This window comes from Salvelinus fontinalis, chromosome 19 (assembly GCF_029448725.1).
Source record: "Salvelinus fontinalis isolate EN_2023a chromosome 19, ASM2944872v1, whole genome shotgun sequence".
Lineage (NCBI taxonomy): Eukaryota > Metazoa > Chordata > Actinopteri > Salmoniformes > Salmonidae > Salvelinus > Salvelinus fontinalis.
The window spans coordinates 23,330,073-23,348,341 of record NC_074683.1 but is presented as its reverse complement, the minus strand read 5'-3'; the positions used below and the strand labels follow the sequence as shown (position 1 = coordinate 23,348,341).

The following is an 18,269-nucleotide window of genomic DNA, read 5'->3' as shown; positions in this document are numbered from 1 at the left end:
AGTGATGTTACTCATATTAATGTTACACAGGGAACTGCAACCAATTGTTACTTAGGATCTTGTACTTGAGGTGCTGGTTAACAACATGCATAGAGAAGTTTACTTAACTATACTGTACCAGTAAAAAATTTAAACACACCTACTCATTCAAGGGTTTTTCTTTATTTTTTCTAAATTGTAGAATAATAGTGAAAACATCACAACTATGAAATAACACATATGGAATTATGTAGCAACCAAAAAAGTGCCAAATAAATCCAAATATATTTTTGATTTTATATTCTTCAAAGTAGCCACCCTTTGCCTTGATGACACACTCTTGGCATTCTCTCAACCAGCTTCACCTGGAATGCTTTTCCAACAGTTTGAAGGAGTTCCCACATATGCTGAACACTTGTTGGCTGCTTTTCCTTCACTCTGTGGTCCAACTCATCCCAAACCATCTCAATTGGGTCGAGGTTGGGTGATTGTGGAGGCTAGGTCATCTGATGCAGCACTCCATCACTCTCCTCCATGGTCAAATAGCCCTTGCAGAGCCTGGAGGTGTGTTGGGTCATTGTCCTGTTGAAAAACAAATGATAGTCCCACTAAGCACAAACCAGATGGGATGGTGTATCGCTGCAGAATGCTGTGGTAGCCATGCTGGTTAAATAGAATTCTAAATAAATCAGTGTCACCAGCAAAACCCCACACCATCACAACTCCTCCTCCATGCCTCACGGTGTGAACCACAAATGCGGAGAGCATCCGTTTACCTACTCTGGAACCAAAAATCTCACATTTGGACTCATCAGACAAAAGACAGATTTCCACCGGTCTAATGTCCATTGCTCATGTTTCTTGACCCAAGCAAGTCTCTTCTTCTTATTGGTGTCCTTTAGTAGTGGTTTCTTTGCAGTAATTTGACCATGAAGGCCTGATTCACGCAGTCTCCTCTGAACAGTTGATGTTGAGATGTGTCTGTTACTTGAACTCTGTGAAGCATTTATTTGGGCTGCAATTTTTGAGGCTGGTAACTCAAATTAACTTATCTTCTGCAGCAGAGGTAACTCTTCCTTTCATGTGGCGGTCCTGATGAGAGCCAGGTTCATCATAGCGCTTGACGGTTTTTGCGACTGTTTTTGGAATCATCCGGATTGAGTGACCTTCATGTCTTAAAGTAATGATGGACTGTTGTTTTTCTTTGCTTATTTGAGCTGTTCTTTCCATAATATGGGCTTGGTCTTTTACCAAATAGGGCTACCTTCTGGATACCATCCCTACCTTGTCACAACACAACTGATTGGCTCAATGAACTAAGAAGGAAAGAAATTCCACAGATTAATTTTTAACAAGGCACACTTGTTAATTGAAATGCATTCCATGTGACTACATCAAGAAGCTGGTTGAGAGAATTCCAGGAGTGTGCAAATACTGTATGTCATGGTGGCTACTTTGAAGACTCACAGATTTAAAATATATTTTGATTTGTTTAACACTTTTATGGTTACTATACGATTCCATATGTGCTATTTCATCGTTTTGATTTCTTCACTATTATTTTACAATGTAGAAAATAGTAAAAATAAAGAAAAACCTTGGAATGAGTAGGTTTGATTAGTACTGTATACATTTGTCTGTTGTGATTACAACACAAAGCATATTTAAACGGGTTCAAACTGCACACTACTTGCATAGCCCCGATTCATGTGGACAAGATTGGGTTGAAACTAAAGCCTGCACATTGCGCACCCTATGTAAAGGGAATTGTTAAGCCTGTGAGCTAAGGCCTGTCACACACATACTAAACTATCATGTCAATCATGTTGTAAACTACTGTCCAAATCATATAATTATATACTGTAGAATAATTCACGGTTCACTCTAATTATTTTGTCCCAACTCTACTACTGAGCATGCGCACACACACAAACACACCATCTCGAGAGGTGGTCTGAGTTCAGTTCACTTGAATTCCGCGGTCCGGTTCCCTTTTTTAGGGCAATGTGAACACAAAGCTCCCCAGTTTATTCCCTCACCACACACTAGACTACTGCAACACCATTTCCCCTGCCATAACCCCTCACATTGGTGTCACAAATGAGAGAAGAAGATCATGTGCAGGTTCGCAGAAAGAAACGTGTGCTGTTTTTGGATATTGATTAGCAATTGTCAAGGATGCACAGAAATTCCAAAATATGAGTGGAGTTTTCAGTTCAGACTATTTGTTTTCAATATGTGATCTATCGGCTAATAGAGCTTCATAAGCTGTTTATTGATGGTGGGGTTTGAATAGTCTGAGAAGACAACATATTTGGTGAGAATCACAACATAGAATAGATTTTGTACACTAACTCAATTCTATTCTAGAGGCAGTTGCCGAGATTGGGTGTACAATTTTCAATTACAGCATAATTTATCTGCAGTTATTCTTCTGCTATTTATTCTGTTACTGATAAAATAATTTAGATGTTTAAAGAAAATTATTAAATAATTCCACTCTGAAACCATATAATTGTATGAAATGTATTAGAATCATAAAACTATAACCAATGATGTGTGTAGTTTTAGTCAGAATTAGAACAAGGACCTTTTGTTCCTTTTTAGTAGGTAAGCAGGGTGCAAGTGGGAAACAAATGACAAGAGGAGCTATCGACAGACAAGCTGGACTACTGTGTTCCTTACAGGACATTCTGTCTTCACCTGTGGAGGGGAGAAACTGTTAGGCTCGCAGAAATTTATGAAACATGTTGCAGATTAAACAATGTAGAGTGGGGAAAAAAAGTATTTAGTCAGCCACCAATTGTGCAAGTTCTCCCACTTAAAAAGATGAGAGAGGCCTGTAACTTTCATCATAGGTGCACTTCAACTTTGACAGACAAAATGAGAAAAAAAATCCAGAAAATCACATTGTAGGATGTTTAATGAATTTATTTGCAAATTATGGTGGAAAATAAGTATTTGGTCACCTACAAACAAGCAAGATTTCTGGCTCTCACAGACCTGTAACTTCTTCTTTAAGAGGCTCCTCTGTCCTCCACTCGTTACCTGTATTAATGGCACCTGTTTGAACTTGTTATCAGTATAAAAGACACCTGTCCACGACCTCAAACAGTCACACTCCAAACTCCACTATGGCCAAGACCAAAGAGCAGTCAAAGGACACCAGAAACAAAATCGTAGACCTGCACCAGGCTGGGAAGACTGAATCTGCAATAGGTAAGCAGCTTGGTTTGAGGAAATCAACTGTGGGAGCAATTATCAGGAAATGGAAGACATACAAGACCACTGATAATCTCCCTCGATCTGGGGCTCCACGCAAGATCTCACCCCGTGGGGTCAAAATGATCACAAGAACGGTGAGCAAAAATCCCAGAACCACACGGGAGGGACCTAGTGAATGACCTGCAGAGAGCTGGGACCAAAGTAACAAAGCCTACTATCAGTAACACACTACGCCGCCAGGGACTCAAATCCTGCAGTGCCAAACGTGTCCCCCTGCTTAAGCCAGTACATGTCCAGGCCCGTCTGAAGTTTGCTAGAGAGCATTTGGATGATCCAGAAGAAGATTGGGAGAATGTCATATGGTCAGATGAAACCAAAATAGAACCTTTTGGTAAAAACTCAACTTGTCGTGTTTGGAGGACAAAGAATGCTGAGTTGCATCCAAAGAACACCATACCTACTGTGAAGCATGGGGGTGGAAACATCATGCTTTGGGGCTGTTTTTCTGCAAAGGACCAGGGCGACTGATCCGTGTAAAGGAAAGAATGAATGGGGCCATGTATCGTGAGATTTTGAGTGAAAACCTCCTTCCATCAGCAAGGGCATTGAAGATGAAACGTGGCTGGGTCTTTCAGCATGACAACGACCCGAAACACACCGCCCGGGCAACGAAGGAGTGGCTTTGTAAGAAGCATTTCAAGGTCCTGGAGTGGCCTAGCCAGTCTCCAGATCTCAACCCCATAGAAAATCTTTGGAGGGAGCTGAAATTCCGTATTGCCCAGCGACAGCCCCGAAACCTGAAGGATCTGGAGAAGGTCTGTATGGAGGAGTGGGCCAAAATCCCTGCTGCAGTGTGTGCAAACCTGGTCAAGAACTACAGGAAACGTATGATCTCTGTAATTGCAAACAAAGGTTTCCGTACCAAATATTAAGTTCTGCTTTTCTGATGTATCAAATACTTATGTCATGCAATAAAATGCAAAGGAATTACTTAAAAATCATACAATGTGATTTTCTGGATTTCTGTTTTAGATTCCGTCTCTCACAGTTGAAGTGTACCTATGATAAAAATGACAGACCTCTACATGCTTTGTAAGTAGGAAAACCTGCAAAATCGGCAGTGTATCAAATATCTCCCCACTGTATCTAAGGTCGACAGAGACAGTGACGGAATCCAACCAACATTGCTTTTCCCAGCCTGCAAGACTAACGTCAGTAAATCTTTATTCACGAATTTGGGGGAATATTTTAAGACATCTTGGACTTGATATTCTAAACACCTAGAATTAATCAAGGATAGGAACATAGGTATTCTAAACAGATTCACCGTGACGGTTTATACTTTGTGTATAACGAAATCAATCAGGTCCGCGAAGACCTGAGGTACATATGCACTACCATAAATAAAACTAGCTTAATAATTGAGGTCTGTGAGAAAAGGCAGAGAGGTTATTAACAAGGGATATAAAATAGGTGCTGTGAGATAGGACGGTGATTTTGGGCAAATAGGATAATTTAAATGGTTAATTAACCATAGATCCGATTCAAAAGACATACCTAAATAAAGTCCTAAATTGAGGAGAGGCGAGGATATAAAATAGGTTTTGTGAGATAGGACGGTAATTCTATGCGAACAAAATAACTCAAATGGTCAATTAACAAGAGTGAATTGACCATAGATCCAATTCAAAAGACAATACTGAAATAAAGTCCAAAAAGGAGGAGAGGCGAGAGATTTGAATTAAACAAAATGAGGTAACCTAATCATAGATCCAAATTAATAGTCATAACACAACAAAACCAGGTTAAAATGGGAAGTAAAGGTTCTAAGGGATGTGGAAAACTTACGGGCGATGAACGATGTATGGGGTTAAAAGATAAACGAAATATCGATTATGGCCTAAAATGGAGAAAGATATGGGTTTGAAGGTCGCCTGGACGTGGGGAAATTGGAGTCTATGATTACACAAATGCATAAAGAATGTAGAAAGGATGAGAATAAGCAGAGAGAACAAGGTTTTAACTAATAATGGGAGGTAAATCCTCAAAGGAGGTCCCGGAATTAACCGGGGATGAGAGGTAAATCTCATGCCCAAAATGGAGAAAGAAGTACGAATTTGAGAGACGTCTATATGTAGAAAAAATTTAATAAATTATAAAGTAGATACATAAGACATGTGTAGATAGTCAAGGGAAACAGCAGGTCGAGGGTTAGATACCTGGCTGTCTGAAGCCCGGAAAAGAAGGCAAGAAGGCAAGTGTAGAGAAAGGGTGAGAGAAAGTTATAAGAAGAATATCAGCAGGGGAAAATGTGAGTGTGAGACCTAATAACTTATCAAAAGTCACAATAGTAATTATTCCTAAATTCTGAGTAGGAGATAGAGAGAGTGAAAAAAGTCAAGAGAGGAAAGGAAGAGAGAGATAGTAAGGAGAATCATTGCTGGAGAAATGCCTGGACCTTTAAATTATGGCTATTTTCTGGGAATTGTCTCGGTAGGACTCGGTAGGATTTTATGACTACAGACAATTATTAATAGAGTTATTTGCGAGGAGTCTTCTGTATTCTAATAGCTTTGGTGGACAAGCGGTATAATTCTCACCTACCACGAGGGAGACCCAGTTTCGTATTCCAGCCTATGCACCAATAGACAAACATTTGGGATTCTGATTGTAATTAAACTATTGATATGTTTTGCCTGGAAAGATACGGTTGTTAGTGATTGTTTAAGATATAAACTGAACGTTTTAATAGCTTGTTTAGGTTAAATTGAAAGACTAATTCATTCTAAATAATAGCGAGGTGATTTCAATGTATTACGTCTGGAATAACGTATTGAGAATGGAGTCGTATTTAAATTACTGAATCATAGAAGAGACAGTTACCTAAATCTAAAGAATTCTAAATAATAGCGGAGAGATAATTGCGATAAAGTTGTGCCCACCGAAACTTGTTTTCATTCTTATGGATTGACTATGTAGGTTATACATTTTGACGATTTACATGTTACTTTTAAGTCTTGGACATTTCAGAAGTGTGAAGCCGAAAGAGAAGAGAAAGTTGAAAAGTTTGGTTTTACTCTTACGATAGAGGTAAGGCAGAACGTTGTTAGAGTAGGGGCTATATTTTCGCCTACTGGAAAGAATAGGTGAGTTAGTCGTGCTCACTGGGCTATATTTGGCTGTAAGGGATTCAGGTCTGAATAGTTGAATCGTAAAAGTTTTGTGATAGTTTCTGGTTGTTGATTCTTGGTTTGATTGTTTAGGTAACACCAGTGAATTTGAACAGGAAGTTAATGTATTCTAACATTATAATCTGTTTCCATTACGTGGAACCATGTCAGGTCAGTAAAGGGGATTGCAGGTTGAGTTCATTTTATTTTACAGGGACAGTGCACGTTAATCACAGTTGTGTGTGTCTAATGGCAGGGTATTCCTATCAAGCACTTTGAGTGACTGTTTGCAGACAGAATGAATGGGTTTTAATGTTGCAAAGCAAGCTTGGGCCAAACTAGTCAAGTAATATGTTAAGTAGGGGAATTTCATAGATTTGAAGTACAGTATTGAATCCAAGGGTAGCGCATGTTCAATCAAGTACATATAACCATTGAGGAAGTTTAAAACTAATGATTGGAGGGAGTACAATGGAATTATCATTATTATTAGGTTTTGTTTGTAGTCAACGGTTGGGTTTCTGAATCGGTGTACTATAATGAAATGCTGACCAAGTGGGTGTGGGTTTGTTTTTTTCCTGGGAAAAGGAGTGTTTCATTGTCTCTCTTTGGAATGTTTTCTGGGGCTGTAATCTTGAAGGGAGCGAGTGAAATAGAGGCATATTTCTACCAAATTGAAAAGGCCTGGAAATGTTTTGATTGTTTTTAACCTAGGGGATTGAAGAGATTTCCATTTTTTCTAGAGCCACGATATCTTAAAGGGGTACACACACACACATGGAATTTTAGAAGTTTTATTTTCTGAGTTTTAATTAAACACATACATTCTTTTGATAAGGGAATGTTCTGGGAACCTGGGATACAACATGTAGAAAATGTTTGACGGTTTCTTTAATATGTCTAATAATAGAAAGAAACACTTATTTGAGGGGTGGTATTACTTTTTACCTCTATCATGGCTTTCCTTTGTAGTCTGATCAGCCTCACGGGAGGGCCATTTGAATAATGAATTTAAGGTAATTTGTAATACTGATTTAAGGTAATTTGTGTAATTGATAATTATGATGGAGTTTATAGTTCTTTGACATATTTGTAATTTTAACCAATGAGAAGAAAGAAGAGGGCATAACCTCTGATTAAGGGTAGATTTCCTTAAGTCTCTCTTCCTATGGCCATAAGGGTACAATCATTTTTCTTTGTGGAGAGTTTCAGAGTAGGGATTTTGATCTGATTATGTAATTTGAAACTTTGTTTTATCTTTTGACCAGTAGTAGTATTTTTTATGCAATACTCTCATGGAGAATTATGAGTTAAAAACGGGGCGAAGGTGGGTTTATAAAAAACTGTCAAAAGGTTATTTTGAAACTCCCACTCTTTTGGCTTAAGTAATGCTTAGTAATCTAGCAAAGTTTTATTTTCCCTTAGGTAGTCAGCTGTTGTTGTATGCAGTGTAAGACATTTAACACAAAAAGGCTGTGAAATTGATATAATAGTATTATTATATTTTGTTGTTGAACACGGTTATAAAGTTAGCAAGAATAAGTTTAATAATGGTAGACTTATGTTAAGTATTTAGGACATATTCTAAGCCAACAGGACAGGGATATATGACATCTGTGGTGATTCAGGATCATTGAGAGTAATCCAGATAAATGTTGATTTTTCAAAAAATCCATGAGTGCAGACAGTGAGACATTTAGTCAATATTTGGAAACAACCCATATTTGATACTGCCTGTTATAAGAAAGAGATAGAAGGAAGGGCAGACGGAGAAGCCCTCCCCCCACTTCTGAGACCTTGATGGTTTGGGAGTAGCATGAGGAGAGAAGATAGAAGTGACACAGAATGGGTAGATAACAGTTACTGAGTGGAGACCAGCATAGTTAAAATATAAACAGGATTAGATGGCAGAGTGTAAAGCTCTACCGAGAAATAGGGGACAGAAATAGTAGCATTGACTAGAGCCTGCGAAATAAGAAAGGAGAGAAAGGTTACTATTTACACAGACAAGCACATAGGCATTTAAAACCATACAAAGCAGCACAGATAAATCTTAAAGAAGATAAGACACTTGACAGAGAATTGTTACAGGATAGCCAAGAACGAACGCCCCAGGGAGAATTGGGCATGTGGAAAATTAAAGGGGCAATCCTACAAGATAAGGTCCGACATAAGGATAATTTACTAATCTTACCAAAGTCATTGTTTAGATGTGCAGCAATATTGACACATGGGCAGAGCCAGGTGTCAACAGGGAGTAAGGATGGTAGAGCAGGTTAGGATACACTGCAGGTTATAGGAAGGATGGTAGAGCAGGTTAGAGGAAGGATGGTAGAGCAGGTTAGAGGAAGGATGGTAGAGCAGGTTAGAGGAAGGATGGTAGAGCAGGTTAAGAAACACTGCAGGTTAGAGGAAGGATGGTAGAGCAGGTTAGAGGAAGGATGGTAGTGCAGGTTAGAGGAAGGATGGTAGAGCAGGTTAGAGGAAGGATGGTAGAGCAGGTTAGAGGAAGGACGGTAGTGCAGGTTAGAGGAAGGATGGTAGAGCAGGTTAGAGGAAGGATGGTAGAGCAGGTTAGAGGAAGGATGGTAGAGCAGGTTAGAGGAAGGATGGTAGTGCAGGTTAGAGGAAGGATGGTAGAGCAGGTTAGAGGAAGGATGGTAGAGCAGGTTAGAGGAAGGATGGTAGAGCAGGTTAGAGGAAGGATGGTAGAGCAGGTTAGAGGAAGGATGGTAGAGCAGGTTAGAGGAAGGATGGTAGAGCAGGTTAGAGGAAGGATGGTAGAGCAGGTTAGAGGAAGGATGGTAGAGCAGGTTAGAGGAAGGATGGTAGAGCAGGTTAGAGGAAGGATGGTAGAGCAGGTTAGAGGAAGGATGGTAGAGCAGGTTAGAGGAAGGATGGTAGAGCAGGTTAGAGGAAGGATGGTAGAGCATGTTAGAGGAAGGATGGTAGAGCAGGTTAGAGGAAGGATGGTAGAGCAGGTTAGAGGAAGGATGGTAGAGCAGGTTAAGAAACACTGCAGGTTAGAGGAAGGATGGTAGAGCAGGTTAGAGGAAGGATGGTAGAGCAGGTTAAGAAACACTGCAGGTTAGAGGAAGGATGGTAGAGCAGGTTAGAGGAAGGATGGTAGAGCAGGTTAGAGGAAGGATGGTAGAGCAGGTTAAGAAACACTGCAGGTTAGAGGAAGGATGGTAGAGCAGGTTAGAGGAAGGATGGTAGAGCAGGTTATGAAACACTGCAGGTTAGGAAAGACGTTGTGGCCTATGTGATAACGAACCAGTTAATTTTTTAAAATTTTATAATAGATAAATATAGCAAATGAGTAGAAGCGTTCCCAACTTACTTGGCGGACACGATTATGGTAGCTAAAATATGAGGTCAAGATATTATCCCTAGAGTTGGTTTACTAGGATCTATCTCTTTAAATGATGGATTACATTTTAGCTAAACAGGTAGACATAGAAGTTGAAGATATACTAGCAGAACACATGAGAAGACTGTTTGTTAACTTCTCTAGGGTAGGGGGCAGCATTCGTAATTTTGGATGAAAAGCATGCCTAAATTAAACTGCCACCTACTCATCCCCAGAAGATAAGATATGCATATTATTAGTAGATTTGGATAGAAAACACTCTGAAGTTTCTAAAACTGTTTGAATCATGTCTGTGAGTATAACTGAACTTATTTAGCAGGCGAAACCCCGAGGACAAACCATTCAGATTTATTTTTTTAGGTCACTCTCTTTTCAATGAGCTTTCATTGGGAAACCAGATTTCTAAGGGACCTGCTTGCAGTTCCTACCGCTTCCACTGGATGTCAACAGTCTTGAGAAATTGGTTGAGGTTATTCCTTTGTGTAATGAAGAAGTACGGCGATCTTGAACGAGAGTCACTTGAAGTGTCCTGTTAGATAGAAGTGCGTGACCAGAAAGCTAGCTATAGTTGGTTTAAATCCTGTATTGAACACAGATCATCCCGTCTTCAATTTTATGGATTATTAACGTTAAAAAATACCTAAAGTTGTATGACATAAGTAGTTTGACATTTTTTGGCAAAGTTTACAGGTAACCTTTGATATATTTTGTAGTCACGTTTGAGCAAGTTGGAACCGGTGTTTTTCTGGGTCAAACGCGCCAAATAAATTGACATTTTGGACATATATCGACGGAATTAATCGAACAAAAGGACCATTTGTGATGTTTATGGGACATATTGGAGTGCCAACAACAGAAGCTCGTCAAAGGTAAGGCATGAATTATATTTTTATTCTGCGTTTTGTCCCACATACCCTAGAGAGGTTAATAGTATCATCTGATTACAATTACTGTCTTTTAACTAAATGCAATCTATTAACTTCCAAAATGTACAGTTGAAGTCGGAAGTTTACATACACCTTAACCAAATACATTTAAACTCAGTTTTTCACAATTCCTGACATTTAATCCAAGTATAAATTCCCTTTCTTAAGTCAGTTAGGATCACCACTTTATTTTAAGAATGTGAAATGTCAGAATAATAGTAGAGAGAATTATTTATTTCAGCTTTTATTTATTTCATCACATTCCCAGTGGGTCAGAAGTTTACAAACAGTCAATTAGTATTTGGTAGCATTGCCTTTAAACTGTTTAACTTAGGTCAAATGTTTCGGGTAGCCTTCCACAAGCTTCCCACAATAAGTTGGGTTGATTTTGGCCCATTCCTCCTGACAGAGCTGGTGTAACTGAATCAGGTTTGTAGGCCTCCTTGCTCGCACACACTTTTTCAGTTCTGCCCACAAATCTTCTATGGGATTGAGGTCAGGGCTTTGTGATGGCCACTCCAATACCTTGACTTTGTTGTCCTTAAGCCATTTTGCCACAACTTTGGAAGTATGCTTGGGGTCATTGTCCATTTGGAAAACTCATTTGCGACCAAGCTTTAACTTCCTGACTGATGTCTTGAAATGTTGCTTCAATATATCCACATAATTTTCCATCCTCATGATGCCATCTATTTCGTGAAGTACACCAGTCCCTCCTGCAGCAAAGCACCCCCACAACATGATGCTGCCACCCATGTTGGGATGGTGTTCTTCGGCTTGCAAGCATCCCCCTTTTTCCTCCTAACATAACGATGGTCATTATGGCCAAACAGTTCTATTTTATTTCATCAGACCAGAGGACATTTCTCCAAAAAGTACAATCTTTGTCCTCATGTGCAGATGCAAACCATAGTCTGGCTTTTATATGGCGGTTTTGGAGCAGTGGCTTCTTTCTTGCTGACTGGCCTTCCAGGTTATGTCGATATAGGACTCGTTTTATTGTGGATATAGATACTTTTGTACCTGTTTCCTCCAGTATCTTCACAAGGTCCTTTGCTGTTGTTCTGGGATTGATTTGCACTTTCGCACCAAAGTACGTTCATCTATATGAGACAGAACGCGTCTCCTTCCTGAGAGGTATGACGACTGCGTGGTTCCATGGTGTTTATAATTGCGTACTATTGTTTGTACAGATGAACATGGTACCTTCAGGCGTTTGGAAATTGCTCCCAAGGATGAACCAGACTTGTGGAGGTCTACAATTAATTTTCTGAGGTCTTGGCTGATTTCTTTTGATTTTCCCATGATGTCAAGCAAAGAGGCACTGAGTATGAAGGTAGGCCTTGAAATACATCCACAGCTACACCTCCACCTGTCAATTAGCCTATCAGAAGCTTCTGAAGCCATGACATCTTTTTCTGGAATTTTCCAAGCTGTTTAAAGGCACAGTCAACTTAGCGTATGTAAACTTCTGACCCACCGGAATTGTGATACAGTGAATTATAAGTGAAATAATCTGTCTGTAAACAATTGTTTCGATAAATGACTTGTGTCATGCACAAAGTAGATGTCCTAACCGACTTGCCAAAATTGTAGTTTGTTAACAAAAAATTTGTGGAGTGGTTGAAATACAAGTTTTAATGACTCCAACCTAAGTGTATGTAAACTTCCGACTGTGATTTTCTGGATTTTTTTTTAGATTCCGTCTCTCACAGTTGAAGTGTACCTATGATAAAAAATTACAGACCTCTACATGCTTTGTAAGTAGGAAAACCTGCAAAATCGGCAGTGTATCAAAAACTTGTTCTCCCCACTGTATATAAAAACACCCTAAGATTTGCACCATGTTTATTGCTCCATTCTATTTGCACTTTTATTTATTTCCTTTCTCCAGAGCTACCCAGACAACATGGCAGAGGTGGTATAGTGATGGGAGGCATCAGGGGAATCTGCTTTGAGACCGCAAGACACATGGCCAGACTGGGGGCACACGTTATCATAGGTAGGTCTACAGTAACACACCATACTGTACTCTACAGGCCTACTTGTGTGAATGTATTATTCCTAACATAGTTCAGGTGCATGTTTGTGTGTGTGTGTCTCTCCCTCTCTCTCTGAGTGTTTACTGGGTGTGTTTAATTAGGAGTTTAAATACATCAGTATCCTCTCTTCCCTCTTCTCTCTCTCTAGCTGGACAGCATGAGCGGGAGGGTGTGTCTACTGTGAAGACGATTCGTGAGGAGAACAGAGAGGCCAAAGGTCACAGTCCACACAACCCTGTTTGGTTTTGTGTCTCCTTGGCTCTGGATATTACTGATTGGCTGGAGAGTGAACACACCTTTTCAAAGGTAGAAATCATTCCCTAGTTATAAGACAGAATTACCCTCTGCTCTAGTGCGTCACGTCAGTTAAGGTAGAGAGGGCGTCATTGAAGTTGATTTCCAGGCTGGGACTGTTGCAGGATCGATTTCTCTTCGTTAAGACTAAGAGGATGGCGTTGAGGGGTGTTAGGGAATGGGAGGGCAGTGTGACAGTGCTCTGATTGATGGGGGTGAGTTGGTAGGGGGAGGGAGTGGGTGGGAAGTGAGCAGCATCTAGCTCTGTCCTCTGAATGACAATGTGCCGATGGGGCGATGAGGTGGGGGTAGGGAGGAGTGTATGCACTTGCATGCGCGTTTGTGTTTCTGAATGACAATCTGACAGAAGGTTTATTATTATGTGAGGCAAGAGCTTCTCACCAAACTTCCTCTAGCTCCTGGTGTGTGTGTGTGTGTGTGTGTGTGTGTGTGTGTGTGTGTGTGTGTGTGTGTGTGTGTGCGTGTGCGTGTGCGTGTGCGTGTGCGTGTGCGTGTGCGTGTGCGTGTGCGTGTGCGTGTGCGTGTGCGTGTGCGTGTGCGTGCGCGTGCGCGTGCGCGTGCGCGCGCGGGCATGCATGCACCCTCCCTTACAAAAACACATTAAAAAATCATGTCACTAGTGAAGTTTCACATGTACATTTTTCATGTGTTTTTCCCTCAAGACCTTGATGGAATTAATGTGGCAAAACTTGCAACTGGTGAAAAGGCAGTGACATTAAAGGCCAGGGTAACATAACCAAAGATGGGAGAAATTTCAGGAAAAAGAGAGGCGTTTTATATAATTGCATTATAAAAATATTTTACCATTACAGTGGCAAGAAAAAGTATGTGAACCCTTTGGAATTACCTGGATTTCTGCATAAATTGGTCATCACATTTGATCTGATCTTCATCTAAGTCACAACAATAGACAAACATAGTGTGCTTAAACTAATAACACACAAAGGATTGTATTGTTGTTGTCTATATTGAATACATCATTTAAACATTCACAGTGTAGGTTAGGAAAAGTATGTGAACCCTGGAGTCTGGAGTCCGAGATTGGAGATGTTGGTTAGAGCTGCCTTGACCTATAAAAAACTCACACAATTTGAGTTTGCTATTCACAAGAAGCATTGCCTGATGTGAACCATGCCTCGAACAAAAGAAACCTCAGAAGACCTAAGATTAAGAAGTGTTGATTTGCATAAAGCTGGAAAGGTTTACAAAAGTATCTCTAAAAGCCTTGATGTTCATCAGTCCACGGTAAGACAAATTGTCTGTAAATGGAGAAAGTTCAGCACTGTTGCTACTCTCTCTAGGAGTGGCCGTCCTGCAAAGATGACTGCAAGAGCACAGTGCAGAATGCTCAATGAGGTTAAGAAGAATCCTGGAGTGTCAGCTAAAGACTTACAGACTTACAGAAATCTCTGGAAGATGCTAACATCTCTTGTGATGAGTCTACGATACGTAAAACACTGAACAATAATGGTGTTCAAGGGATGACACCATGGAAGAAGCCACTGCTGTCCAAAAAAAACATTGCTGCACATCTAAAGTTTGCAAAAGTGCACCTGGATGTTCCACAGCACTACTGGCAAAATATTCTGTGGAAGGAACACACAACACTGTGTGGAGAAAAAAAGGCACAGCAACATCAAAACCTCATCCCAACTGTATGGTGTAGGGAGCGTCATGGTTTGGGGCTGCTTTTCTGCCTCAGGGCCTGGACAGCTTGCTATCATCGACGGAAAAATTAATTCCCAAGTTTATCAAGACATTTTGAAGGAGAATGTTAGGCTGAGAGACGTTATGACTAATCTATGCAGATATACAGGTATTTCCTGGGTTTACATACTTTTCTTGCCACTGTAATTGACTCTCGCATTTAATGATTTCCTTGTAATGTTTTCTTATCAAAAGTTTTGGGTTTATGTTTTGCTTTTAATATCATTATTTTTGTTTGCAATACTAAGAACGTTGTTCCCGACTTCAGTTGTTTTGCTTGATATTAATGGCATAAAGGTAACTCACGCTAGAGTATTGCACCATATAATAACACTATGACTCTATTAAAGGTGTTTAAAGCAGCAATCCTTCATTGAAACATTAACAAAGTGTTATCCCCGCCACAGTTCTGTAAACAGCTGAGGGATGAGGCTGTAGAAATGCAACCACTCTCAAATCCATAGACTATGCTATGGATGCAAGGACTGACAAGCCATGATATCAAAATTATAGTTTTAATCATGTTTTTAGGCTATAAAGTTTTTTGCTTTTTTACATTTGTCACGTTCCTGACCTATTTCTGTTAGTTTGTTGTATGTGTTAGTTGGTCAGGACGTGAGTTTGGGTGGGCATTCTATGTTTTCTGTTTTTATGTTGGTTTAAGGGTTGCCTGGTATGGCTCTTAATTAGAGGCAGGTGTTTGGCGTTCCTCTAATTGAGAGTCATATTTAGGTAGGTTGTTTCACAGTGTTCGTTGTGGGTGGTTGTCTCCTGTGTCAGTGTTTGTCGCACCATACGGGACTGTTCGGTTTGTTTTTGTATATCGTTCTTTTGTGTAGTCTATTTTCCTGTTCGTGAGTTCTGCGTTGTATGTGAGTTCGCATGTCCAGGTTTGTCTACTCCGTTTTGTTGTTTTGTTAGTTTATAGTCAAGTTCGTGTCTTTCGTCTTTTCTGTAAATAAATATGTCAACTCAAGACGCTGCATTTTGGTTTAATCCCTGCTCCTCCTCTTCGGATGAAGAGGAGGAGGAAAACCGTTACAACATTACTTTGTTTACAAACATTGGAGTAAATGTGGAGTTTTCTTACATATGACACTGCAAATGTGATTTTCACTTTCACATGTGGAATTGCAAGTTCCCATGTGAAAAACAATCACGTGAAAGTTTTTCACATATGAATCTGAGAATTAGATTATATCACGTGATTGATTTTCACATGGGAATTTGCAATTACATTTTCCCATGTGAAAGATTTGCATATCCGATTCTCACACGTGAAACGGCAATTTACATGTGAGGTGAAAACATGTTATTCTCCTTATATGTGAAATGGTGGTGTTAATGTGTGAATTCAAAATGTAATACATGTGAAAATATGTTTTCACGTGAAATTTAAGCTCGACATGTGAAAACAGCTGTTTGACATGGTTTCGTTTTGTAAGGGTGTGTGTGCGTGAGTGTGCGTGAGTGTTTATGTGTGAGCTCAGATGATCTGCCCAAAGGACAATCTATTCGTGTGTACAGTATATGTATATACTGTTGAATATACTGTTGAAAATTAGATGGTGCATCTCAAGAGATTTCATCCTGCAACATTTCTAATAAATAAATATGTGTATGTCCTGTGTAGTGTATTTAAGTGACTGCTGTGTGCGTGTTTTCTGTACTCAGTGGAGTTTGAGCAATTGGATTTGGCGTCTTTGCTGTCAGTCAGGCAATTCATCCAGACCTTCAAGAGGTGGGGCCTACTGCTGCACATGACACTCATATGCACACGCGCACACACGCATGCGCACTCACGCACGCGCACACACACATAAACACACTCCACCTCTCCTTATTTCTCCCCACTCCCACTTTTCTCAACATCTTTCTCTGTTTAGACATTATTATTTGTCCCAAGCTGGCGCGGGTCTTATTTTTGTCCCACCTGCAACAGAGGCTGAATAGAAGAGGGTTTCCAGTGAGCTCATGTGCAGTGGACCCTGGGATGGTCGACACGTGGCTCTACCGTCACCTCTTCCCCCTCGGTCGTCTTGCACAGACAGCCATCACACGCCTGCTCTTTAGGGTACACACATTACTAATCCAGTATCTAAATAAAGGGAGGACATAAGTGACAATTCCCCAAACTAACTTGAGCATCACTGACACTACTGTCAAAGTTTTCAGAAGAAATCTGAATGATTTATTCAAGAAGCTAATTACAGAATAAGTATCTTAAAATGTGTCCTGTGGCATTTCACTAAGTCAGTATATAGGCAAAGTTAGACGGAGAGAGAGAACTTGTCAAGATTAAGAGGGAAAATTCTGAATGCATAAATCATTATCCCATGACTCTCAAACACACACACACACGTGTTTCATCTGAAAATGTAGTTGTAAAACATTTGATGGTTTGCTTAATAAGCAGTGGTTGTTTATTTTAGTGGGGTTATTTTAGAATGTGTTGCATTATTACTTGGCTTGGAGACACTGTTAATGTCTGGAGGATGGGATGGAAGGAGGCAGCTGTGTGTGTGTGTGTTTGTGTGTGTGTGTGTGTGTGTGTGTGTGTGTGTGTGTGTGTGTGTGTGTGTGTGTGTGTGTGTGTGTGTGTGTGTGTGTGTGTGTGTGTGTGTGTGTGTGTGTGTGTGAGAGAGTGTAATCACTATAGGCAGTTGCCTCAGTAAGTTACCTTTGGGAAGCCTCTGCCCTGTAACTACAAATGTGACATTAATCACAGGCTTCTCAGCGCTATCAAATTAACACACACACACTGTAGAATTAGGTTAAAAAATAATGTTTTTGTAGAAAAACTGTAGGCTTTTGGTGTGAGTCTGCATATCTAGCTGTATCTTTATGCCAGTGAAGCACTGCTGGTTGTGTGTTTGTTAGTATAACAGCCTCTTTGTGTGTGTGTGTGTGTGTGTAACATTCTGACAGTGTTTGTTGTGTCCCCAGAGCCTGTCCCAGGGAGCGTCTACGGTCCTCTACACTGCTCTGTCTCCGTCTCTGGAAGGGGAGAGAGGGGGCTACAGGAGCAATGGACGCACAGAGATGTCATCACCAAACACCTACAAACCCAGGCTCCAGCTTGGCCTCTGGGACTCCAGCTGCAGACTAGTGAGCTTGCAGGAGCAGCACCAACCATGACCCCTGAGCTCTTACTCCATGACCCTGACCCCAACCCTGTATGGCTGAGACCCAACACTTCATCTGTCATCCTGCCATTATCTTTGTTTTCACAATCTCCTCACCGCCAGACTGTGATTGGATAAAGACTGATGACCAAGGCTGGACTGTGATTGGTTAGTGAAGCGGTTAGACCTGTTGCATACTCTTCAGATGAATGGGCTGATGAAAATGAACCAACCTCCTCCCTCTGGCACTGTGAACCCACACACACTGTGTTATGAGTGTTTATAGTGCTGCTATGAGTGTCTGTAGCACCGCTATGAGTGTTCATAGTGACCTCTTGAAAATGTATAGCAACCTTATGCCGGTTGGTACACAGATCAGAACAGAAAGAACCTTCCCTCCATGGGAA

General features: G+C 40.4%; 1 long non-coding RNA gene across 2 annotated transcripts in view; it reads left to right on the top strand.

The window, feature by feature from the left end:
- The window catches only part of LOC129816509 (uncharacterized), a 31,323-nt gene extending 13,552 nt beyond the window's left edge, over positions 1-17,771 (top strand). The window contains exons 2-4 of one of the 2 annotated variants that reach the window (XR_008753562.1): positions 12,568-12,675; positions 12,864-13,021; positions 17,684-17,771. This is a non-coding gene — a long non-coding RNA (uncharacterized LOC129816509). Of the gene's footprint in view, positions 1-12,567; positions 12,676-12,863; positions 13,022-16,411; positions 16,493-17,683 lie in introns of those variants that run through there. The other variant, XR_008753563.1, reaches the window with a different exon arrangement.
- The last annotated feature ends 498 nt before the right edge of the window (positions 17,772-18,269 follow it).